Below are 26,410 nucleotides of genomic sequence, written 5' to 3' on the forward strand. Positions count from 1 at the left end.
ATCTGATCTCTAGGCTAGATCCATACACATCATATGTGGTCTAGATCTTAGGCATTTCATGCACCAAAAGTGTTTGATGAAATGCCTGAAAGAGCTATGTTAGAGATCTTTGCATTTAATGCCATGATGATGTTTGTTAATTGCTTAGATGATCTTTTAAAACTGTTTCTTAATGCTCATTGATTCATATTTCACAAATGATGATTTGGTTTGAAAATGGATTAGTGTAGAGGTTAATGCCTTCATGAGAGGATTAATCTAGATTAGAGTTCTAAATCATTTTATTCATGTCTCATCATTGTCATTAGCATTTCTAGTTTAGCACCAAAGCACCCTAGCCAACTGTCATGTCTAAAATCTCATGCTTCCATCATCTCATTTTCACATCACTTGTCATTTGCTTAGTTCTTGTTTGATTACTTGTTTAGTCATTAATCTTGTTTAAGTTCTTAGTTGTCATTAATCAATCAAAACCTCATTTGTTTACTTGAATTGAGAAATTGATCATATAGCTTAGTGTCTATCACCACATTCTTGGATTGACAACCTCTTTTATGCTACTTTGACAAGGAGATTGATAGCCCAAAGACCCAAAAGTCTTGTCTATCAATTGGTGCCGTTGCCGGGGTGTGGTTTGTTTAGCATTCAGCTCTGATCTGTTCTTGAGATCAAGTGCTTATTTTTTGTTTTTTCTGATTACTTTCAAGTTCTGTTTCTGATTTCAGGTGTATGAACACCAGGTCCAGGTCAAGAAGCTGTGGTCCATCTTTCCCTCTAAACGACAACATCAATCTTTTGGTTCCAAGAAGGACAAGGGATAGGCGTGGAAGACAGACTGATCCGGCTGATATGGAAGATCAGAGACAGCATGTGGTTGACACTGAGCCGCAGGTTCAAGAGGGCCAACAACCCCAGGTGCAGCAGGATAATGGAACTGGTAATGCAGCTGGATATGGAGCTGGTAATGGAGCTGGTCATGGGTTCCATCAGGGTAATGTTCATCAGGAACAGGTGCATCAACAGCAAGCTTATGTCCACCAGGGACAAGCACCAGCTCATCAGCAAAGGCACCAGGCCAATGTACAGCAAAGACAACAGGCTCACCACCAACAGCCCTTCCAAAACCAACCAAGGATATATGAGCAGCCACAGGTCTATGTAGGAGAGAATGACAGGGCTAATGCTCATCAGTATGGAGCAGGGATTCAAGCACCACCTCAACAATTTTGAATTGAAGGCATCCTTACTGAATATGGTCCAAAACTCCAAGTTCCATGGATTGGCAATGGAAGATCCCTTGGAACACTTGGACCAATTTGATATAGTTTGTGACTTGACAAAGATAAATGGAGTATCTGAGGAAATCTTCAAGCTCAGATTATTTCCCTTCAGTCCTGGTGACAAATCACACCAATGGAAGAAGAATCTTCCAAGAGGCTCCATTCAGACTTGGGAGCAATGCAAGCAGGCATTTCTGTCTAAGTTCTTCTCAACTTCCAGAACAGCAAAGCTAAGAAACCAAATCTCCAGCTTCACTCAACATAACAATGAGAGTTTTGGTGAAGCATATGAGAGATTCAGGAGCTATACTAACCAATGCCCACACCATGGGATTAGTGAGGCTTCTCTTCTCAGCACACTTTATAGAGGGGCTCTTCCCAAGATTAGGAACCAGCTGGACACTGTATCAAATGGAAACTTTCTGGGGAAGGAGATTCATGCTGCTTTAGAGCTGGTTGAGAACTTAGCAATGAGCAATGATACATATAGACACGACTTTGATAGAGCCAATAGGAGTGAGAGTTCAAGCAGGGATCAAAGGTATGAGAAGGAATTTAAAACACTTGAAAGCAAGCTGGACAAGGTGTTATTGGCCGCTCAAAAGCCAATGGACTTTGTAGGAGAGTATGAGGAACCTTCTCAATACTTAGGAAGAGCTCAACTATATTGGGAATCAGAGGTTCCAAAGATATCAGTATGCCAATGCCAATCAGAAACTCTCTTACAGGAATCCCAATGTAGCCAACCCACAAGACCAAGTTTACCCTACCTCTCAAGCTCCACAGAATTTTATTCCCAAGAACAACTTTCAAGGGTCTTTTCAACCAAAGAATCAGTTTGTTCAGAATCAAGGTTACAGTCAGCATCAGCAACCACTTCAGAGTTCTGGTTTCAGTTCACAGCAGCAACCAAAGGCACCACCAGGGTTTGGTCCACCACAGTTCCAGCAGCAGGCGCCGGTTTAGCATCAGTTTCAGTCAGCACCTGTTCACCAGCAGCCACAGATGGGGTCAGATATGGTTGGGATTCTACAACAGCTGCTTCAGGGTCAACAAATGTTTGCAAGTCAGTATGCATCTATGCAGCAGGACATCAAGGAATTGAAGCAAAATCAGGCCTCTAGCTCAAAGAACCAAGGCCAACTACCTGGTAAGCCTGAACCAAACCCAAAGGAGTATGCTAAAGCCATTACACTGAGAAGTGGCAAAGAACTACCAGGAGGCAGCCTTAAAAGATGATCAAGTTGCTGAAAGATCAAGGAAAGAAAAGAGTAAATAGGTGGAAAAGGAACCTGAAACAGAAAAGCTATATGTTCCACCACCTCCATACCAACCCAAGCTCCCATTTCCAGGGAGATTCAAGAAGCAGCTTGTAGACAAGGCAAGGGCTGTATTTGAGAAGACTCTCAATGAGACACCACTCACAATGCCTCTCATTGAAGCAATTTTAATGATGTCAAAGCTGGGTAAGTTCTTAAAAGATGCTATTCTTAACAAGACTAAAGAGCTTCAAGGTATGGTGGTATTAAGCCATGAGTGCAGTGCCATTATTCAGAGAAAGTCAATTCCAAGGAAGTTAACTGATCCAGGGAGCTTCACACTCCGTTGTGCTATAGGACCTCTGATGTTTGCTGGATGTCTTTGTGACTTGGGTGCATCACTAAGCTTAATGCCCTTCTCCATTGCCAGAAAGCTGGGCTTTAGAACTTTTAAGCCAGCAAGAATCTCCCTTGTCCTTGCTGATAGATCTGTGAGGTTACCTGTTGGAATGCTAGAGGATATGCCAATAAAGATAGATGGTTTTGAAGTGCCTACAGACTTTGTGGTGCTAGAGATGGATGAGGAACCAGTTGACCCTCTTATTTTAGGAAGGCCATTCTTAGCCACTGCAGGAGCAATCATTGATGTAAGAGGAGGCATAATTGAGCGTCAACTTGGTTCTTAAAGGCTGAAGTTTGATGTTAATGAAATGATGAAGAAGCCAACAATAGAAGGAAAATGCTTCTACATAGAGACCATGGATGAGCTAGCTGATGAGCTTTTGGAGGAGTTAAATCTTAAGGACCCTCTCCAAGTAGCTCTAACAAAGGAACATGGTGAGTATAGCTATCTAGAATATGAGACTTTGGGGTTTATGCAGCTTCTTGATGCACACAAACAAGAGGGACGCAGAGCATCTTTCATGGAATTGGACTACTGATGCGTGTCTGCGTGAGGGTGTCAAGTTTTACCCTTAATAAAAACAAATGAAAGCCACAAGTGCACAGCTAATCAGTTGTAGTATTTAGGAATCGAATCCACAGAGATTTAGGGATCGAATCCGCAGAGATTGGGATTGACGGATATCGAAATATAGGGTTCTAGAGCTAGAGTACGGCGGTATGACTATGTCTCTGTCATGATCATAACCAACTGTTTCTCGCAACCCTGACCAGTAGGTTTCCACTCTGGCCCTGGAAGGGAGAGAACGCAAGAGCTGCACAAGACTCGTCAATACTCACGATCTCGCCGCAGGTAGGTTTCCACTCCTATGGAAAAATTGCCTGTTTCATTCTAGGTCTGATACTTAATGAAAACTTTCGCAACACTAACTATCTAAATCAGATACTAGGTGATCAATCAAGCATGCATGCAATAAGAAAGAGAATAAACAGAGAACAAAGTTAAAATCCCAGATCTATAAACCTAGATGTCTTAATCGATTATGAGAGCCCCTTTCGGGAACCCTAAGCCCAACTCGGGATCTACTCAGACATGGCTGAGGTCGACATCATCATCACTTTTAATAATAGTAATCAAAAACAGTACAGAAAAGAGATGAAAGAAAGCTTCTCTGTTGAATAACTCAGACTTGAACAATCTTCTATAAAAATCGCATAAAATGGCTAAAGGAAAAGGGTTTCTGTAAATGTATGAAGGTGGTGTCTAAAAACGACCTAAATGACAAGTATTTATAGTCTTCAATACTCCATGGTCTCTAGGGTTCCGGAATTGAGGTTGAGAAATAACTTTGGGCTTTAGAAATATGGGCTTTAATTCCTAGTTGACCGGCCGCGGTCAGGAGTAACGTGACCGCGGGAATTCGGTGGTTTGCTTGTGACCGCAGGGAATGGGCTGGTGGCCGCAGTCGCGTGGCTTGGTGGCCGTCTTTGAGTGGCTCCGGGGCTGATGGAATATCTTGAGATCCAACCGTTGGAATGTCTCCAAACCAAGTACATTTGATAGCTGGTTGATTCTACTATAAGTTTTCCAATTTTGAGGGTGCTCAGATGGTGAGAAGGTCTTCGTCTCTCCATGAGAGTTCTGACGGTCTGCATTTATCCAAAAGAGTGTTTTTTATCTAATTTGTGCCTATTTATCCCAAATTACCTGAAAAGTCTTTTATAATCCGAAAACATAGAAATCCTTTGAAACCCTTTGAAAATGAAGTAAAAACACCTGTAAAAGACAGTAAAGTGATTCATAAAAATGGTCAAAATCAGGTGTTATCAACTCCCCCGGACTTAGTCGTTTGTTTGTCCTCAAACAAAACAAAGGTCAAATCTCGGTAAGAGGTTTGAAAACGCAGGAACTAAACAAAATCTCAGAGACCAAACTTCTAGACCAATATCAATCATTATGCATCAATCGGGAATAGCCTAGAAAATTCTCACTAGCAATACGGGTATAACTAGTCCGTTAATCCATCATGCGGAAATCTATTGCACTAAGATCTAACTTCCAGTCAACTAGCTCTTAACATTCATTAAAAATTTGGTGGTTCTCATCAAGGAAAATATAGGCAAGACAATCTAGGCTAGGTGTAAAAAGGGTTATTCTAGGGGTAAGGCTTAAAGTGTTTATGGGTTACCTGAGGATCTGGAGGATGCAAGATATTATGCAAAACCGTAAGAGAGAGTGAAGCTGTTGGTATCCACAGTTTTTCAGTCACTTTCTTCTTGCCATAGATTCCTGGTCTTCTTCCTAAGGTTCTCTCCTAACTCCCCCAGACTTAGATTTTTGTAAATCTTTCAAAACCATAGCTCTTTAAACGAATTGTGGTTGCTTCTTGCTCTAAAAAATTTCGACAATCTAAGACTCATTCAATTTTTGTTTCCCTCTCTCTTTTCATTCAATTTTTTTTTTCAAGAGGAACACCTGTAGATATAGAGTCATAGAGAGCACGAAATTACCAATTAAAGCTTAATAAGGTTTCTGATACTCTTCCTTCCCAACTCCATTCAGTCTTCCTTGTGAGTGACTGAAAACTGCGTCGTTCCTCTTCTCTCCGACTTTTTTGCACATATCTGCTGATATAAACTAAAGAGAGAATGCATGAGGATTGAAAACAAGGGTTTTGGGTTTAGGGTATGGTACCAGATAAAGGTGAATTGGTCATCTAGGACGACAAAGAGTGGTAAAAATGAGGGTAAAAGACGTCCTATATGTGTATGTCGATGCCTGCCTAAAATCAATGATGAGAAAATTGGATATCAATATTAAGGTCAAATAAAATGAGCTAGTAAACCCTGTCAGAGAGAATCTCCATGAATAGAAGTCCTCTGGTGGGAGTTCGTAGTGCAAGTACTCTAGTTACTGCCTAGTCTAGTGCTAACCAAAAATGAGCTATCATGCATAGTGTAGAAGCGTGCAGGTCTAAATCATCTTAGTTTTGTGTCGAATAGGTTACATATTAAAATTTAAAAAGTGCTTGAAATTTGAAATCAAAAGCAATAAATGATTAGTACGGATAGACATCCTCCCCCAGAGTTAAATCACACTATCCCCAGTGTGAAAAAGTTGGTGAGAAGATGGTGAATAAAAGGGAAAATAAAACAAGATAAAAGAAAAGAAAATGATGATAAAACCGTGATGGCTGTCAAATGACAGTGAAGTGTTGATCAATCACTCATCCTCCAATGTGTCTGCTTCGAACTGGTGCTGCTCCTGTAGGAAAGTGACAACGCGTTCAAAGTGTCGTCCTTGTCTCTCAACTCTGCGCTCCAGGTCAGAATGTCTGTGTGATAATGTCGATGATGAAGTGTGGCCTGTCGAAACAGATGGCTGAAAATGAGCACGGGCCGCAGCTGCATCGCGCTTTGCCTTGGCTACTATGTATTGGCCGATGGTGAATGGTAGACGAGGCACAGATGGCAAAAACTCATCGGGTTCTGGAGTCCATCGCGGACGTCCTCCGTTACACAATCTCGGGACTGATGCTGAAGGTAAACAGACTCGGTGCTCCTCGGTGTCAGTGCAATACTTGTAACCAAACCTGTCTGGATCGAAAGCGGCACGAAAGATGGTGTGATCGCGAGAGAGATAAAGTAGGTCATACCAGACATCGGGAAGTGGATCATCAGATGAGAAATCGAATCCTACAGCCTGTAGTATCGCTGTAATAGCGCTCCCGTAAGCTGGAGTAGCGTCCTCGCAACCATGTAATTCATGCTTCACCTTCACCATGTTCTGTGCTATGATCCAGGCAAAGCTGGCAAACTGTGGGTCGTCCATAAATGGCATCTGAAGTGTAATGAGCTCAGTTTTTAAAACACATCCCATGTTGGCTCTAGAGAAAATCGTGTGTGCTAAGAGTTTGTGCACAACTCTCACTGCAGGATGAGTAAAAAGGGCTGACTTGGATCTCCCGCTATCATAGACGCCATGACCCATCTCTCTCCTCTAGTCAAAATTGGGTTCTTCTTCAAGGTGAATGCCATCAGTGTATGGAAGTTTAAGAGCTTCACAAAGTGCAGAAATGGTGAGCGAGTAAGTCTGTCTGCGGATAGAGAATGACAAGATGCCATCAGATGCTCTGGGGTTCCTCCTCTTCGTATGGGGAAGTGTGACAGTTGCTAAGAACTCGCGGACTAGCTCGGGATAAATCGGAAGGTTCAGCTCCATTTAGGTTCTCAGCTTAAGTGCATCGATGTACCAGATTACATCTTTTCTAATTCCAAGCATCTCAAGTGTATGATAATCAATGCAAGGCGTTGGTTTGAGGTTCAGCTTCTTGAAACGTCTTGCATAGTCCACTCTCGGGTTGATCTCATTCCCAATGTATCAGATCTGTAGTGGCTCGGGGACTGCTCGTGTTTTGCTTGAGTGCTGGAGTAACCTCATTACGTAATTTCTTCTTCTCGGTCTGGCTTGGTTCAGCATGTACTCTCCAAGAGTAACATCATCGGGAATGTCCTCAGAGTTGTCACCAGTGCGACGGCTTCTTCGGGATCTGCTTTGTTCCATTTTCCTACAAGACGAGATGATTCTTGGAAAAAGAGTGAATATGGATGCTAATATTAACACATTAACGATCAGTTATACTAATCCTAGTATCAAGAGATTAGTTAAAACCACAAGCAAGCATAATTGACATTAAATCGAAGAAGTCGAGTAGTTCATGACCAGATTCGGATTTTTGATGTTCTCAACGTAGAAATCTTCTAAAAATCGGTTTGAATGAGCAATTTCCATGTCAAATCTATAGGTTACCTAATACTAATCACTAATCACACAAGACTTAATCAAATTCATCAATTTTGCTGTTCCAAATTCGATTTTTATAAAGCATGTAGAATCCAAATTTCAAAAATCTCAATTCCTCTTAAGCTAGGTGTTAAAATCGATTTTCAGATAACCTAGAATGATAATCTAATGTTCTTAAGCTAAATAAACCAAGATTTGGGCTTTATGAGAAAATCCTAAATTCCAAAAACAATTAAAAATGGCGAGTTTGAGCTTCATACCTTGCTGGAAAGAGAGATTTGATGACAGATTTGAAATCAGCTTTGAAAAAGAGTGAGGTTTGGGCCAAGAATCTCTTAAAAAGCTTAAGAATTGAAAAGGATGTTCTATCTCCTAAATCTCCAAGTCTTTTGGAAGAGAAGAGAAAAAGGAGTTTTGATCCAAAAAGTGCATTTCCTTTCTTTAAAAAACGTTTTTGTTGCGAAAACGGGAAATTTCCAAGAATTCAAAAGTTTACGGGAGCTTACCTTTCTTGTCTTGCATGCAACGGGGGTTTAAAACTTACGGAAAATCTTAACGAACTTTACCGGGAATGATCCGGGAATCACCGGGAAATCACCGGGAATCACCGGGAATCACCAGGAATCACCAGGAATCACCAGATAACACCGGGAAACACCGGGAAACACCAGGTAACACCGAGAAACACCGGGAAACACCAGGTAACACCGGGAATCACCGGGAAACACCGGGAACTTTTGAAAAGCGGCGGAAGTTCGAGTTCCCGTTTCAACGACCAACGGCCGCGGTCAGAAGAAGCGCGACCGCGGTGGTTATAGGCCCTGCCGCGGTCACATTCACGGTGCCGCGGTCGATGATGCTTTGGCTGTGGGTCGGTTGGTCGCGACCGCAGCCCTTTTTCCTGCGGCCTTTGTCCAACTTTCAGGTTTTCTGTGGAGCCGAGCAGCTAAAAACCTCTCCTTTTTCTTCGGTTTTTCTAATTTTCTGATTTTTTGTGTTTTTGTTTTATAAAAATACGTGAAACTTAAAAGAAAAAGAAAACATAAATTGGAAAAAGGAAAAGAAAACTAAAAGAAAGAGTACCTAAATGGGTTGCCTCCCATTAAACAAAAGTCGTTTAGCTTGACGTAAGCAAAAAGAATTAGGCTGATTTGAATAGCACTCCACTTGATGTGCCTTTATCACTTCCGGTCGCTGGAGGTTTTACTTCTTCTCCTTGAGGAGCCGTCTTCTTTCCTTTACTCTTCTTTCGGACTTTAACATTGTTTAAAACCCTTTTTGTGTTTTCGATCAGCTCCTGGATTTGGTCCTCACTAGTCTCTGTTGCATCCGGTGGAATGATGATCTTGATCTTTGCAAAAGCTTTCGGCTTCTCCTTTTCTTTCTCTTTTGGCCGGTTTCCTTTGCTTGGAAAATCATCTAGGATAGTCGGATAAAACCTTCTGCGATCTACATTGAGGAAGACAGCATGCCAGTTTGCGTGATCGATTACTGCTCCTACAGTGGCCAGGAATGGTCTCCTGAATATGAGTGGTCTCTCCTTGTCTTGATCCACTTCCAAGACTTGGAAATCTGCTGGAACAATCATGTCCCCTACTAAAACTTGTATATCATGAATCGCCCCTTCAGTATCTTTTTGAGATAAATCTCCAAAGATAACCTTGACCGTCGATGTCTTTAAGGTTTTTATGCCCAATTTTTTGGCAAACGTCTTTGACATGGTGTTGACATTGGCTCCGGAATCGCATAGACAGTCTGTGAACCTGATTCCTGAAATGAAACATTGGGAAAACAAAACATCCCGGGTCGTCGGCTTTTGTACGCCTTTGAAACGGTGAACGTTGAGGTACCTTGAATGGTTGTTGCTTGGCATCGACATCCTTGTAAAGTGGTACAAAGATCGGGGTTTTTCCATCCTTTCCATCGGTTCTGGCTTCTTCATCGGGCAGTGTGGCTATGGCATTGCAAAACCTCTTGGGGTTATCCTCAACTCTTCCGGGAAGAGCTCCACTTTGCCTCTTCATAGAGTCGGCTGTTTGGGCTACTTGTACATCTAGCTTTTTGATGTGCGAAGATAAAGCTTCAAACTTCCCGTTCAGGTCATTTTACATGCAGTCAACCTTCACGTTCTTGTCTTTAGATGCTTTCTCGTTTGTCATAACGAGCTGTTGAATGGACTGTTCAAGTCTTCTGATTTGTGAAGCTAGCTGGTTTGTCGTGACTCCCTGCTGTTGTACAAATTGATGTTAACACCCGTACCTTGATAGCTATATGGCTGTCGCGGTTGATAAGCTCTTGCCCCTCCGAAGTTTCCAACTTGCAACTTGTTTTGGAAGGATTTTGTTGTGGTGGGTAGTACTGATCTTGAGGATTCTCCACGTTTGGATTGCGGTAATAGAGATTGTTGTAATTTGCATTCCGGAAGTTGTTGTTGAAGCCATTGTAGAAGCGATTTGGATATGGTGCTTGTGCTCCTACATAGTTCTCCTCTTCTTCTTGAAAGGCTTGATTAATGTGATTGATATCACAAAGTCCTTCATCTTCTGCGCCATTGTTGGTCTCACAAGCATGGATTTGGCGATTGTTGCTTTTCAAAAGCTGGCTCATCATGTTCTTCAACTCGGTTATCTCCTTGTTGTCTGCTCCGGTCTGCTTCGTCGAGCGATCGTATTCAGGGCAATCATTGTTATTGGCTTGAGCCAAATTCTCGATGAGGGCTCTTCCTTGTGCTATCGTCTTTTGTCCAAAATCTCCATTGCTAGCTGTATCAAGCAAAAGTTTGTATTTTGGTTGCAAACCTCGGTAAAATGTGCTCAGCAGTCTTGATCCGGGAAATCCATGGTGAGGGCAATCACGTTCATACTCCTTAAAACGTTCCCAGGCTTCATAGAAAGGTTCAGTCGGTCCTTTCTGAAAGCTTGAGATCTTTGTTCTCAACAAGTTCAACCTTGTATTAGTATAGAAATGGTTCAGGCAGGCAAAGATTTCAACCAACGGTGAGCTTTGTCTGCTAATGAAAAAGGGAACAACTTACACTTTAAATAGTCTGCTGGAACTTGGTTTGTTCTCATCATAGAGCTCGATATAATCCATTGGATGTTCAGAAGGAACTCCATGGAATTGGTTTTGTTTCACCAATGAGATGATTTGAGGTTTGACTTCGAACTCATTCCGGTTCGGAAGTGGTACTTGAATTGCGGATCGGTTCTGAAAATTTTGAGTAGGTGCATCAAAATCAGCTATGCGATGGTTCTTGGCTTGTCTACGGTGTTGATTTGCTGGCTGCATAGGGCGGTTAACGCGTCCATTCGGCTGCATCCCCTGGTGGTCACCATCGGCTGCATTGATGGGTGCATCAAAGTCTTCATGTTCTCCTCTCTCGCGGTTTTGATGGTTTCTTGGAGGAACCTCATCCCCTCCTCCATCTTGTCGAGCATGATCACCTCCTCTATGATCGTTCTCTTCATTTTCTCCATGTTCGGACCCATCTTGGTCCATATTTAAAGCTCGGTTAATAGGATCTCCAGGCTGGTCGTCTTTGGCCATCCCTTGCGTTCGTCTAAGTCTTCGAAGTTCTGTTTCATGTCTGTCTATCTCGTCTAGAATATGAATGTTTTCTACAGGTCTGCGCCTGGTATTCATGCAATTCAGAAAAAAAAAACAAAAGGAGGGAATGATAATTCAGCAAAACTTTAAGAAAGAACTAGAGATCAGGTGTCTAGAACAGAACAAGAAAAATAACAAAAGGCAGCGAAACAAATCCCCGACAACGGCGCCAAAACTTGATTCCTGTCTGCGTGAGGGTATCAAGTTTTACCCTTAATAAAAACAAATAAAAACCACAAGTGCACAGCTAATCAGTTGTAGTATTTAGGGATCGAACTGTCTAGACTAGATTGATTTTAGAGGTTGGTTGTTTGTCTCGGATTAAACTAAAACAAAAGAAAGCAAATAAATCTATCCTAGAAAGAAAGTAGGAAAATCGAATGAAAGCAAATGAAACAAGAAAAATATCGAACTAAAGCAATTGAAATGCAGATCTAAATAAGCAAGCAGAAATCGATTGGTTTGTAAACTATGGCTAAAAACGCTGAGCTTTCGGGAACTCTACAGGGATCATAATCGGTTTTAACACTAGGGATAATAGATTGGGATTGACGGATATCGAAATATAGGGTTCTAGAGCTAGAATCGTGATCATACCCAACTGTTTCTCGCAACCCTGACCAGTAGGTTTCCACTCTGGCCCTGGAAGGGCGAGAACGCAAGAGCTGCACAAGACTCGTAAATACTCACGATCTCGCCGCAGGTAGGTTTCCACTATCTAGATTAGATACTAGGTGATCAATCAAGCATGCATGCAATAAGAACGAGAATAAACAGAGAACAAAGTTAAAATCCCAGATCTATAAACCTACATGTCTTAATCGATTATGAGAGCCCCTTTCGGAAACCCTAAGCCCAACTCGGGATCTACTTAGACATGGCTGAGGTCGACATCATCATCGGTTTTAATAAAAGTAATCAAAAACAGTACAGAAAATAGATGAAAGAAAGCTTCTCTGTTGAAGAACTCAGACTTGAACAATCTTCTATAAAAATAGCATAAAACGACTAAAGGAAAAGGGTTTCTGTAAAAGTATGAAGGTGTTGTCTAAAAACGACCTAAATGACAAGTATTTATAGTCTTCAATACTCCATGGTTTCTAGGGTTCCGGAATTGAGGCTGAGAAATGACTTTGGAGTTGGCCGGCCGCAGTCGGGAGTAACGTGACCGCGGGAAATAGGTGGTTGGCCACGGTCGGGAAGCTTGTGACCGCGGGGAATGGGCTGGTGGCCGCGTCCGCGTGGCTTGCTGGCCGTCTTTGAGTGGCTTTGGGGCTGATGGAATATCTTGAGATCCAACCGTTGGAATGTCTCCAAACCAAGTGCATTTGAAAGCTGGTTGATTCTTCTATAAGTTGTCCAATTTTAAGGGTAATCAGACGGTGAGAAGGTCTTCGTCTCTCCATTAGAGTTCTGACGGTCTGCATTTATCCAAAAGAGTCTTTTTGTTCCTGTTTGTGCCTCTTTATCCCAAATTACCTGAAAAGTCTTTTAAAATCCGAAAACATAGAAATCCTTTGAAAACCTTTGAAAATGGAGTAAAAACACCTGTAAAAGACATTAAAGTGATCCATAAAAATGATCAAAATCCAGTGTTATCAACTACAGAGTTCAAGAAGAAGGTTTTGGAGGCTCAAAAATGCCTAAGTGTCAAGAGAGCATTAACATCGTGGTGTATCATCTCGATGTGGAACCCGGTGTGAATGATTACTAAAGGACAGAAGAACCAGCACCGAGCAGGACACCGGCTACTTCAAGCCCCATTGTGGAATGTTCCGAACTCAACAAGTTCGAATGGGGTCTACACCGAGCTCAGCACCTCTTGGGGTTATCCTCAACTCTTCCGGGAAGAGCTCCACTTTGCCTCTTCATAGAGTCGGCTGTTTGGGCTACTTGTACGTCTAGCTTTTTGACGTGCAAAGATAAAGTTTCAAACTTCCCGTTCAGGTCATTGTACATGCAATCAACCTTCACGTTCATGTCTTTAGATGCTCTCTCGTTTGTCATAACGAGCTGTTGGATGGACTGTTCAAGTCTTCCGATTTGTGAAGCTAGCTGGTTCGTCGTGACTCCCTGCTGTTGTACAAATTGATGTTAAACCCGTACCTTGATAGTTATATGGCTGTCGCGGTTGATAAGCTCCTGCCCCTCCAAAGTTTCCACCTTGGAACTTGTTTTGGAAGGATTTTTGTTGTGGTGGGTTGTACTGATCTTGAGGATTCTCCACGTTTGGATTGTGGTAAGAGATATTGTTGTAATTTCATTTCGGAAGTTGTTGTTGAAGCCATTGTTGACGCGATTTGGATATGGTGCTTGTGCTCCTACATAGTTCACCTCTTCTTCTTGAAAGGCTTGATTAATGTGATTGATATCACAAAGTCCTTCATCTTCTGCGCCATTGTTGGTCTCACAAGCATGGATTTGGCGATTGTTGCTTTTCAAAAGCTGGCTCATAATGTTCTTCAACTCGGTTATCTCCTTGTTGTCTGCTCCGGTCTGCTTCGTCGAGCTATCGTATTCAGGGCAATCATTGCTATTGGCTTGAGCCAAATTCTCGATGAGGGCTCTTCCTTGTGCTATCGTCTTTTGTCCAAAATCTCCATTGCTAGCTATATCTAGCGAAAGTTTGTATTTTGGTTGCAAACCTCGGTAAAATGTGCTCAGCAGTCTTGATCCGGGAAATCCATGGTGAGGGCAATCACGTTCATACTCCTTAAAACGTTCCCAGGCTTCATAGAAAGGTTCAGTCGGTCCTTGCTGAAAGCTTGAGATCTTTGTTTTCACAAAATCGACCTTGACTTAGTATAGAAATGGTTAGGAAAGCAGTCTTACATTCTTCCCAATTTGTAATCGATCCTGCAGGCAAAGATTTCAACCAACGGTGAGCTTTGTCTGCTAATGAAAAAGGAACAACTTACACTTTAAATAGTCTGTTGGAACTTGGTTTGTTCTCATCATGCTGCAGATTTCTTCAAAGAGCTCGATATGATCCATTGGATGTTCAGAAGGAACTCCATGGAATTGGTTTTGTTTCACCAATGAGATGATTTGAGTTTTGATTTCAAACTCATTCCGGTTCGGAAGTGGTAACTGAATTGCGGATCGGTTCTGAAATTTTTGAGTAGGTGCATCGAAATCAGCTATGAGATGGTTCCTGGCTTGTCTACGGTGTTGATTTGCTTGCTGCACAGGGCGGTTAACACATCCATTCGGCTGCATTCCCTGGTGGTAACCATCGGCTGCATTGATGGGTGCATCAAGGTCTTCCTGTTCTCCTCTCTCAAGGTTTTGATGGTTTCTTGGAGGAACCTCATCCTCCCCTCCATCTTGTCGAGCATGATCACCTCATCTGTGATCGTTCTCTTCATTTTCTCCATGTTCGGACCCATTTTGGTCCATATTTAAAGCTCGGTTAATAGCATCTCCATGCTGGTCGTCGTTGGCCATCCCTTGCGTTCGTTTAAGTCTTCGAAGTTCTCTTTCTTGTCTGTCTATCTCGTCTAGAATATGAATGTTTTCTACAGGTCTGCGCCTGGTATTCATGCAATTCAGAGAAAAACAAAAGGAGGGAAAGATAATTCAGAAAATCTTTAAGAAAGAACTAGAGATCAGGTGTCTAGAACAGAAATTAAAACAAGAAAAATAACAAAAGGCAGCGAAACAAATCCCCGGCAACGGCAGCAATAACTTGATGCGTGTCTGGGTGAGGGTGTCAAGTTTTACCCTTAATAAAAACAAATGAAAGCCGCAAGTGCACATCTAATCAGTTGTAGTATTTAGGGATCGAATCCACAGAGATTTGTGTGCCTGGTATTCTTTTACGATTTCTAACTTTATGTCTAGACTAGATTGATTTTAGAGGTTGGTTGTTTGTCTCGGATTAAACTAAAACAAAAGAAAGCAAATAAATCTATCCTAGAAAGCAAGTAGGAAAATCGAATGAAAGCAAATGAAACAAGCAAAATATCGAACTAAAGCAATTGAAATGCAGATCTAAATAAGCAAGCAGAAATCGATTGGTTTGTAAACTATGGCTGAAAACGCTGAGCTTTCGGGAACTCTACAGGGATCATAATCGGTTTTTAACACTGAGAGGATAGATTGGGATTGACGGATATCGAAATATAGGGTTCTAGAGCTAGAGTACGGCGGTATGACTACGTCAATGTCGTGATCATAACCAACTGTTTCTCGCAACCCTGACCAGTAGGTTTCCACTCTGGCTTTGGAAGGGAGAGAACGCAAGAGCTGCACAAGACTGGTCAATACTCACGATCTCGCCGCAGGTAGGTTTCCAATCCTACGGAAAAATCGCCTGTTTCATTCTAGGTCTGATACTTAATGAAAACTTTCGCAACACTAACTATCTAGATCAGATACTAGGTGATCAATCAAGCATAAATGCAATAAGAACGAGAATAAACAGAGAACAAAGTTAAAATCCCAGATCTATAAACCAAGATGTCTTAATCGATTATGAGAGCCCCTTTCGGGAACCCTAAGCCCAACTCAGGATCTACTCATACATGGCTGAGGTCAACATCATCATCGGTTTTAATAAAAGTAATCAAAAACAGTAAAGAAAAGAGATGACAGAAAGCTTCTCTGTTGAAGAACTCAGACTTGAACAATCTTCTATAAAATGGCTAAAGGAAAAGGGTTTATGTAAAAGTATGAAGGTGGTATCTAAAAACGACCTAAATGACAAGTATTTATAGTCTTCAATACTCCATGGTCTGAGAAATGACTTTGGGCTTCAAATATGGGCTTTAATTAGGAGTTGGCCGGCCGCGGTCGGGAGTAACGTGACCGCGGGAATTAGGTGGTTGGCCGCGGTCGGGAAGCTTGTGACCGCGGGGAATGGGCTGGTGGCCGCAGTCGCGTGGCTTGCTGGCCGTCTTTGAGTGGCTCCGGGGCTGATGGAATATCTTGAGATCTAACCGTTGGAATGTCTCCAAACCAAGTGCATTTGAAAGCTGGTTGATTCTTCTATAAGTTGTCTAATTTTGAGGGTGATCAGACGGTGAGAAGGTCTTCGTCTCTCCATGAAAGTTCTGACGGTCTGCATTTATCCAAAAGAGTCTTTTTGTTCCAATTTATGCCTCTTTATCCCAAATTACCTGAAAAGTCTTTTAAAATCCGAAAACATAGAAATCCTTTTGAAAACCTTTGAAAATGGAGTAAAAACACCTGTCAAAGACATTAAAGTGATCCATAAAAATGGTCAAAATCCGGTGTTATCAACTACAGAGTTCAAGAAGAAGGTTTTGGAGGCTCAAAATCGCCTAAGTGTCAAGAGATCATTAACACCGGGGTGCATCATCTCGATGAGGAACCCGGTGTGAATGATTACCAAAGGACGGAAGAACCAGCACCGAGCAGGACACTGGCTACTTCAAGCCCGGTGTGGAATGTTCCGAACTCAACAAGTTAGAATGGGGTCTACACCGAGCTCAGCACCGGCATTATAGACCTCGGTGTTGGAAATTTTCACAAGAAGGAGTTTACACCGGGATCAACATCGGACAAGCCTTACCCGGTGTACATGCTTGAGGAACAAAGGAATTTTGAGAGTTTTAACACCGAGGTGCATCTTCCAGGTGCGGTACTCGGTGTAAAACAGGTCGAAAATGCACAGAGAATTGCACCGGGCAAGACACCGGCTATATCAGGCCCGGTGTTGAATGTTTTTGACAAAACCATGGGAGTTAGAACCAACACTGGGGTGCATCATCTTGATGTAGGTTCAAAAGACAAAGAGAAAGTGGGTTTGCAAGGAGAAATGGTGCCTGAACAAGGGCAATTAAACAACAGCAATGGGTCAGGACCAGACCAAGCCAGCTGGGAAGAGGATTGGGATGAGTATAAAGCACCACAATTGGAACTCAAACCCCTTTCCAAGGGGCTCAGGTATGCTTTTTTAGGTCTCAATGAGTCTTATCCTGTCATTATTAATGATATGCTGTTAGAGGACCAAGAGCATAGGTTGTTAGAAGAGTAGAGGAAACATAGGAGAGCCATTGGCTACTCTCTGGATGACATAAAGGGTATCTCACCCTCCCTATGCACTCATAGGATTCAATTAGAAGAGGAGTATATGTCATCCATAGAGCACCAAAGGCGTCTCAATCCCAACTTAAAAGAGGTAGTGAAGAAAGAGATTCTCAACCTTTTAGAGGCTGGGATAATTTATCCAATCTCTGATTCTAGATGGGTTTCACCAGTCTATGTGGTGCCCAAAAAGGGGGGAATGACAGTAATAAAGAATGAGAAGGATGAGCTGATTGGTACTAGGACTATAACTGGACACAGGATGTGTATAGATTATAGAAAGCTCAATGCAGCCTCTAGGAAAGACCATTTTCCTTTGCTTTTTATTGACCAAGTGCTAGAGAGGCTTGCAAACCATCCCTTCTTTTGTTTTCTAGATGGTTACTCTGGATTCTTTCAAATCCCCATAGATCCAAGAGACTAAGATAAGACCACATTCACTTGTCCCTATGGGACATTTGCTTATAGGCGCATGCCATTTGGGCTGTGCAATGCTTCTGCTACTTTCCAGTGTTGTATGATGTCTATCTTTTCAGATCTGATTGAGGAGAAAGTAGAGGTCTTCATGGATGACCTCTCAGTCTATGGACACTCTTTCTCCTCTTGTTTGTCTAATCTTTCTCAGGTCCTGGATAGATGTGAGGAGCACAACTTGGTGTTAAATTGGGAAAAATGTTACTTCAGGGTCCAAGAGGGGATAGTGTTGGGGCACAAGGTCTCAGAAGCTGGAATAGAAGTGGACAGAGGAAAGGTGGAAGTGCTGGTGAATCTGCAAGCTCCAAACTCAGTCAAAGGGATAAAAAGCTTCCTTGGGCATGCAGGGTTCGACAGGAGGTTCATTAAAGACTTCTCAAGAATAGCTAGACCTCTGACTAGGCTGTTGTCCAAAGAGGTTCAATTTGTCTTTGATGCTGAGTGTGAGGAAGCTTTCAAGAAGATCAAGGAGGTATTGATCAGTGCACCAATTGTCCAGGCCCCTGATTGGTCATTGCTCTTTGAAGTGATGACAGATGCTTCAGACTATGCATTTGGAGCTGTGCCTGGCCAGAGGAAGGACAGAAAACATCTTGTCATCTACTATGCCAGTAGGACCCTTGATTCTGCTCAAGAAAAGTATGCAACCACAGAAAAGGAAATGCTGGTTAACTGGTGGGATCAAAAGTCATTTTGTACACTGATCATGCAGCCCTCAGATATCTAATGACCAAGAAGGATGCCAAGCCTAGACTCTTGAGATGGGTCCTCTTACTTCAAGAGTTTGATATGGAGGTACAAGACAAGAAGGGCATAGAGAATGGGGCTGCAGACCATCTCTCTAGGTTAAGAATGGACTCTGAAGTCCCTCTTAATGACTCTCTCCCTGAGGAATCATTGATGGTGCTCAACTCTTACTTGAAGTTTGAGGAAGTGGATAGCATCCAAGAGAGGAGAATGCCTTGGTTTGCTGACATTGTGAACTTTCTTGCTTGTGGAGTGGAACCACCAGAACTTGATGCTTACCACAGAAAGAAGTTCTTCAAAGATGTCCAAAGATACCATTGGGATGAACCTTACCTGTATGTCCTGAACAAAGATTAGCTGTATAGAAGGTGTCTTGCTGAAGAGGAGATGCAACCCTGTGTTGCAAGAGTGCCATGGATCAGCTTTTGGGGGTCACATGGGAGCATTCAAGACGGTGGCCAAGGTTCTTCAGAGTGGGTTTTGGTGGCCTACTATGTTCAAGGACGCTCAAAGGGTTGTTTCAGCATGTGATGCCTGTCAGAGGCATGAGAACATTTCAAAGAGGAGTGAGATGCCTCAAAATCCAATATTTGAGGTTGAAGTTTTTGATTGTTGGGGAGTGGACTTTATGGGGCCATTCATCTCATCTTATGGGAATCAGTACATATTAGTGGCTGTGGAATATGTGTCTACATGGGTTGAGGCTATTGCTTCCCCTACCAATGATTCCAAGGTGGTGGTCAGGTTGTTCAAGAACATAATCTTCCCAAGATTTGGAGTACCAAAGGTTGTTATTTCTGATGGAGGTTCTCATTTTGTGAACAAAACCTTGGAGGGATTGCTTAGGAAGCATGGAGTGAAACATAAGGTAGCTACTCATTCAACTCAATCTTTGGTGAAGAAACTATCGGCGCTTGGGAAGTGGAAGGCTTCCTGGAGGTCTCATCTTCGCAGTGCATTTACAGGATCAGAGAGAGGCGTCTAGACATGTGTCCATTCCGGAGACCGTATCTTCCTGCTCATAGCTCCGAATTGAATTATCTTGCACGTTATAAAAAGAGGACTCAAATATCTCTAATTATTATCATAGCCTCGGAAACCGAATCGGCCTGGAAGTGCGCCGTCCTTCCCATTCTTCGGAGCTCATCGGGTCGGTCCAAGACGGCAGCGAGACAGGGGTTTCTTCCGACGAGCTCAACTTTCTGCTCACGCGTCCGAATTCTATTATTCCACTTGCTATGGAACCATGATCCAATCGTCTCCAACTTTGATGAAGCCTCCGACAACTGAATCGGATCGGAAGGTTCCCCGGACAGGCGATCATTCAGGAGTATCGGATTGCTCCGGAATGGATGCGAGAGAGGTCTGTCTTCCGATTACCATATCTTTCGGCTCCGTGGTCTAAATGCTTTGTTTCCAACTGTTCTGAACTCTTGACTCAATTATCTCCAACTTTTATGAAGACTCCGACAGCTGAATCGGCCGGCAAGATCTTCAGGTGACGCGATTTCGGAGATGTATCTGCACCCGGGATTTTTGGCCGAGAGACTTGACCGCGGCACGTGTTTTTGGCCGAGAAAGCTACCCGCGGGAAGGATTTTGGCCGAGGATCTTCGACCTTCAGTACAGCATTTTGCCGAGAAACCCAAAATTGCTCCTTTTCACCATTTTTGATCATTCCAACTCCATTTCTTCATCTGAATCACATCCTCCACTCCAAATTGGCTCCAAAAGCACCTGTTTAACACTCCAAATCATGCAAAACTCTCTTGGACCTAATGTAATCTCCTAAGTCCTAAAACAATGCCTAAAGACCTAAAATGCATGAGATAAGACATGATTTGGACTAAAATATGTACACTAAATGATGCAATTTATGAATATATCAACTCCCCCACACTTATACTTTGCTTGTCCTCAAGCAAAAAGAACAAATGAGAGAGAGAGGTTGAATGCATTGGGAGTTCATATTTCCTTTTAGAGAGAAGTGATCACAATGAGAATTCAAGTTCATGCTCAATTATGCAATGCAAAGCCATACTCAGATATATATCAACTCAACAAGAAATCTCCACAAGTTCTCCTCTCTCTCAACTCTTTCACATTCATTAAGCTTTTATCAAGTGAATCAAATGATGCAATGTTTAAACAAGCTGGCTTGGCTAGGGAGAGGCTATGAGATTAAAATGATCTCATCAGTGTTCAAGCGGGTTTAATGCAGCAAATGGATCTCTCTATGAATGATCAAACTTTGGCAGAATGCTAAAGGTAAAAAGCAACCTATGCATACAAGGGCAAAGACTCATCACACCCCACACTCTACTCAAAGCTTTCTCACTTGCTCACTCTCTCAAGAACCTCAATTTTCACACTCATTCTCCTCTTCACTAGGGGACTTACTTTTCATTTTCACTCTCAAGTCTTGGAGTTCAAACTTTACACAGCTCTTTTTCTTTTGCAACCTCTAGCCTCTTTTTCTTTCTTTTCAAAACATTTGAGCTCTTTGGCTTCTTTTCTTTTCCTTTTACTTAGAGGCTAGACTCTTTCTTTACAAGACACCAGAGCTCACTTTCTTTAACTCAAAACTCCAAGACTCGTTTCCTTTTCTTTTATTCCCCTAGCTATTTCCACTTTCTCTTTTCCACTCATCTCACCTTTTTCCACTCACCAACAAATCGTTTCCCCCACACTTATTCCTCGCCAACACTCTCAGTTCCTTGATGTTGGAACACAGCACTCAATGAGACCTGCCCTTGTTGCTCTAAACCTAACACTTTCTGCTAAGTTTGATCCAAGGTGGCCTTTCAATTCACACACAAACATTGGCTTGAAAGAAGGATGGGTTCAAGGTGAGGGAACTGATCCATGATGTGGATTCAGCTACTTGAGCTAAGGAAAAAGGGCGGTAAAAACAATGGTTCTAGCTCAAGTATGTATATCGGTATCCACAAGCCTATTCAAGCAATGCATCACAAGATATTTTCAAGTCAAGTTCAAGGTTCTCACTTAATTAGAGTTGAGTTCAATTCAAACTTGCTTCTCAGATTCAGATCGTTTCAGACTTTGCAAGCACAGAAAAAGATTCACAAGCATATTCAGTTCAAGTTCTCAAAGTGATGTACTCTCTAGAAAACCTATCATTACTCCCTGCAAGATGCAACCTATATGATGCAACTAGACTCGATCCTAAAAAATGTGAATGCAATCTAGAATGAACATTTGTGAAAATTTTCTGATTAGATGCAACTACGTGAGACTCAAGACTCAAAGTGGAAAATAAGATCAAAGAAAACATGATTAGTAAACACTAAACTCCTCCCCCACACTTAAATAACACAGTCCTCTGTGTTATAAAAGCATAAGAGAGAAGGGAAAGGCAAAAGCAAGAAAAATGCAAAATGAAAAATTAAGAACTAGATGCATATGTACAAAGAGTTTGGAGAGTTACCAGACTTGTTCATGATGGAATGGAGGCATTGGACATGGAGGAGAATGCTGGTGCTTTGAAACCTTTGCTCTGACTCAAGTCTCTCAAGTGTTCCTCTTTGTTCATGCTCGTTCAGGGACCCCTCTGCCTAGCCATGCCGAGGCTTCTATACCGAGGACAAGTTTCTGTGTAAGTGGCAAGGGCACCTCGGTATTAGCTCAAGATAACCTCGGCTTTGGCTCTTCAAGGCTTCTCACAGCACTTGGTTCCGTGAAGATCAAACAAGAGACCTCGGTAATGATCATCTTTAGGTGCTTGGCCGAGGTCTCAGGTTCACTGCTCCTTTGAATCATAAGGCCGCCACCTTTAAGCTCCTCTCTGCACTTGTTCCTTCAAACCATTGAGCAAGAACACTTTCTAGAACCTGAGATCACTTAGCAAACCCATCAAAACATTCTAAAAACACTAAAGAAAAGATTAAAAAGACTATATACAAGGATAAGCTTGGGGTGTCTCCCAAGAGCACTTTGTTTAAAGTCACTAAGTTTGACTTTGTAAAACCTTTCTTAGGTTGGGTGAGAAGGAGCACTAATGCTCTTGAACATGTCAATTATCTGAAGCATGAAAGCTGAGCTCTGCTCCCTTTGAGAACCATCAGGCCCATTTCCCTTTAACTCAAGCTTGAGGCCTTTTTGCATCAGCTCTTGAATACCATCAGAATCCTTGTCAATGAGAGCCTTTGTGAGACCGGTTCTGAGCTCTGCAAATAACTCTGATTTCCCATTGCAATCCAACTTGTACTTTACAGCTCCGTCCTCACATGTCCAAGGGGTGAGAGTAAAGTCTTGTGAGGAAAATTCAGGTTCAAGGTTCTTTTCTTTTGAATCAGATCTTTCACCTTTGCTGTTGAGCATCTCTAGCTCACTAAGTGTAGGAGACCATGTGAGGAAGATGTCTTCTAATCTGATCAAAGGCTCTGTATTCTCATCCTTATGACCATAGTTGATGTGGGCTTGTTCTCCTTTCTCCACAGCTGAAAGGGATTTAGATTCTCCTAAAACTCCAACACTTCCCACATAATGCATCTCAAGCACCTTGGGCTCTTCTATCTCTTGAGCAGCTGATCCACAAAATTCGGCTAAGGGAGGCTTGACAGGGTAAGAAACGTCCTTATCCACCTTTGTAAGCACCACTCTTTGAGTATCAAAGTCAATCCTTGTACCAGTTGTGTTAAGGAATGAAGTTCCAAGCAAAAGAGGAAGTTCCTTTGTCTTTTTCATCTTCATGACTATGAAATCAGTTGGAACTATGCACTCACCAACCTTCAAAGGATAGTTCTCTATCAGCCCATGAGGTTTCTTTGAGTAAGAATCGCCAAAAGTGATGGAAGAAGGATATTCCTTTAAGTTCTTGATCCCAAGTCTCTCCATCATGCTAAGAGACATCACATTTACACTTGAGCCTGAATCACACAAGGCATTCTCAACTCTGAACTTCCCAAGAGTGCAAGAGATTGTAAATTTCCCTGGATTACCAGCTTTGGGAGTGATGTAGGCTTCATCTTTGGTGAATCTAGGCTGGAGATATCATCCCTTGACTGTACTTGAGCAACAGGCTGGTCCCTTGCTTCAGCATCCCTTGAATTGTTCCATTGCTCAACAAAATCATTCCAATGCTGCAAATAACAAACTGAACAGGCCGCCCCTCCACCTTCTTTTGCAATGTCCTCATTGAGATCAGGTAACAAGCTCATAAAGTCCTCTATAATGGCGTCCTCTTCCTCTTTATTAGGACTGGACCCATCAGAGACTTGACCATAAAGAAGGTATTCAATCTCTTGAACAGCAGCTGAGTGATCATCACTTGAGTAGATGGCATTGCAATAATCTTTGGGGTTTTGAACAGCTTTACCAGCAAGAGGGACCTGAGTTTCTGAAGTGCAGATGCCTTTGTTCTTTCTAAGAGTCATAAGTTCAGAGCTTAATGTCTCCATCTTAGAAGTCAGGTCAATACACTTGGAATCCAGCTTTTGTTGTCCTTGTAAGATCTATTGGAGAACAATACCGATATCAGGACCTTGTTGTGGCATAGAACCCTGCTGTAACTGTGGCTGACCCAATCCAAGAGGTGGAGACCTTGGTTGCTGAAAACTGACTTGGTTTGTGAAGCTGTTCCCTTGTGCCTGAACCGCTTGTGGCTGATAAGATTGTTGACCTTGGTACTGATTCTTTTGAACAAAGCCTTGAGGAGGGTACCCTTGAAACTTATTCTGGTTCCCAATGAAGTGTAACTCCTCTTGAGCAATACCAGGTTCATTGACATTAGTAAAACAACTCCTCTCTTCAGCTACATAGTGTATAGGTTGCTGAGTGACCTTTACCAGCTTTGCAAACTTAACTTTCAACTCCTCTAGGGTCTTTTCCAGCTCTTGTTGTTTACTAGAACCTTCTCCTCTATAGCACCGGTCATAGTCTTCCCCATAAGTGTCTTGGCTCATGGCTAGGTTCTCAACAAGTTCCATAGCTGCAGTGATTTCTTTTGCCAAGAAATTCCCATTTGATGCTGTGTCCAGCTGAGTCCTGATCTTGGGAACTACTCCTCTATACAAAGTGCTAAGGAGAGAGGCTTCTGAAAAGTCATGATGTGGGCATTGAGTTGTATAGCTCCTAAACCTGTCCCAAGCTTCTCCAAAGGTCTCATTAGAATGCTGAGTGAAGCTTGAAATCTTGGTCCTTAGCCTGGCGGTTCTAGCAGTGGAGAAGAACTTAGACAAGAATGCTAACTTGCATTGTTCCCAAGTCTGTATTGAACCGCTAGGTAGGTTCTTCTCCCATTGGTGTGCCTTGTCTCCTAAACTGAATGGGAACAACCTGAGCTTGAAACTGTCTTCAGAGACACCACTGATCTTTGTGAGATCACAAACTCTATCAAAGTGATCCAAATGCTCCAAAGGATCCTCATTTGGCAGCCCATAGAACTTAGAGTTCTGCACCATGTTGAGCATAGAGGCTTTCACTTCAAAATTTGTGTTCTGAACTGGAGGAACTTGAATGCCAGCTCTGTATTGGTGTGTATTGGCTCGGTCATTGTCTCCTACATAGACCAGTGGAGGTTCTTGACGCCAGGGTGGGTTTGGGAAGGGTTCTTGTTGATGAACCCGAGGCCGGTCTTGGTTCTGATTACCCTGAGCTGGTCCCTGATGGACCTGACCGTGTGGAACCTGATTTATGTTCCCATTAGCTCCAATACCAACTCCTTGACCGTGAGCAGCTTCTTGAGCCTGGTGCTCAATCCCAACGTGCTGATCCATTCCCAATCTCTCCAAATGAGCAGCTCTTTCTCTTTGTCTTCTAAGTTGACCTCTTGTGATCATACACCTGAAAACAAAGACAGAACTTGAAAGGGAATCAGTAAAACAAACTAAACTTGATCTCAAAAACTATATCAGAAACTAATGCTAACTAGCCCCACACAATATGGCAACGGCGCCAATTGATAACTAAGAGTTTTGAGGCTCTTAGAAGGGTTATCAATCCCCTTGTCAAAGTAGTATAAGGGGTGTCAATCCATATGTGTGGTAGTTAGGCACTAGTTTATAAGATAAGTTCTTAAGCCAAGCTAATCAAAGACAGGTTTCGTGACAAGTAACAAGTGAAAATATAAACAAGAAACAAACAAGCAATGATAAGGAAGTAAACAAAGCAAGCTAAACAAGATGATGATGATTAAGCAAATGATAAGAGCTAAACCTCTAGATGTGATCATTGATTAGGGTGCTTTAGAGATTTATTCATGATGCTAAGAACAATAATGCAATGTAAGTTACTCTTCAGTCTAGACTTCAAAAGCAGATTAATTCATTCCCATGACAATAATCTCTTTGTAAATCACTTAATCAAGATTAATTCACCTTAAGCAAGATCAAGCAATCAACAAGCATAAAGTATCAAGTCTAATAATGACCAAACGGTCTCTATTTCAAAGAGACCGAATCTTACATAGAAAGCAGCAACAAGCAATCACATGATCTCAAAACCAATTAACTTAGAACTCAAATCTAGACTAATCCTCTCATGAAGGCATTAATCTCTACACTAATCCACTTTCAAACCAAATCATCATTTGTGAAATATGAATCAGTGAGCATTAAGAAACAGTTCTAATATGTCATTCATGCATTTAACAAATCATTCCCATGATGAAAAAGGCATAAACCCTTAGCTTAGCTCATTCAGACATTTCATCAAACACCTTGTGGGTGGAGAAATGACTAAGGGTCTAGATCAGAGTGATGTGCAAAGATCTAGCATTAAGAGCAGCTAACTAAGGGAAAGGAGATGAGAATCTAGAACCTAAACAT

At 42.2% G+C, this 26,410-nt stretch overlaps 4 non-coding genes across 4 annotated transcripts; 3 read left to right on the top strand and 1 right to left on the bottom strand.

Moving 5' to 3' along the window:
- Positions 1 to 1,507: 1,507 nt before the first annotated feature.
- Positions 1,508 to 1,614, bottom strand: LOC112086139. Its single transcript, XR_002899320.1, has one exon. It is a non-coding gene; the product is annotated as a small nucleolar RNA R71 (small nucleolar RNA).
- Positions 1,615 to 10,578: 8,964 nt separating this feature from the next.
- On the top strand, positions 10,579 to 10,683 carry LOC112086168. Its single transcript, XR_002899346.1, has one exon. It is a non-coding gene; the product is annotated as a small nucleolar RNA R71 (small nucleolar RNA).
- A 3,348-nt stretch (positions 10,684 to 14,031) lies between these two features.
- Positions 14,032 to 14,138, top strand: LOC112086160. The gene has a single exon (XR_002899338.1). It is a non-coding gene; the product is annotated as a small nucleolar RNA R71 (small nucleolar RNA).
- A 10,545-nt stretch (positions 14,139 to 24,683) lies between these two features.
- On the top strand, positions 24,684 to 24,790 carry LOC112086148. The gene has a single exon (XR_002899328.1). It is a non-coding gene; the product is annotated as a small nucleolar RNA R71 (small nucleolar RNA).
- Positions 24,791 to 26,410: the final 1,620 nt, after the last annotated feature.

The sequence above is a fragment of the Eutrema salsugineum genome, unplaced genomic scaffold, assembly GCF_000478725.1.
Source record: "Eutrema salsugineum unplaced genomic scaffold, Eutsalg1_0 scaffold_23, whole genome shotgun sequence".
Classification (NCBI taxonomy): domain Eukaryota; kingdom Viridiplantae; phylum Streptophyta; class Magnoliopsida; order Brassicales; family Brassicaceae; genus Eutrema; species Eutrema salsugineum.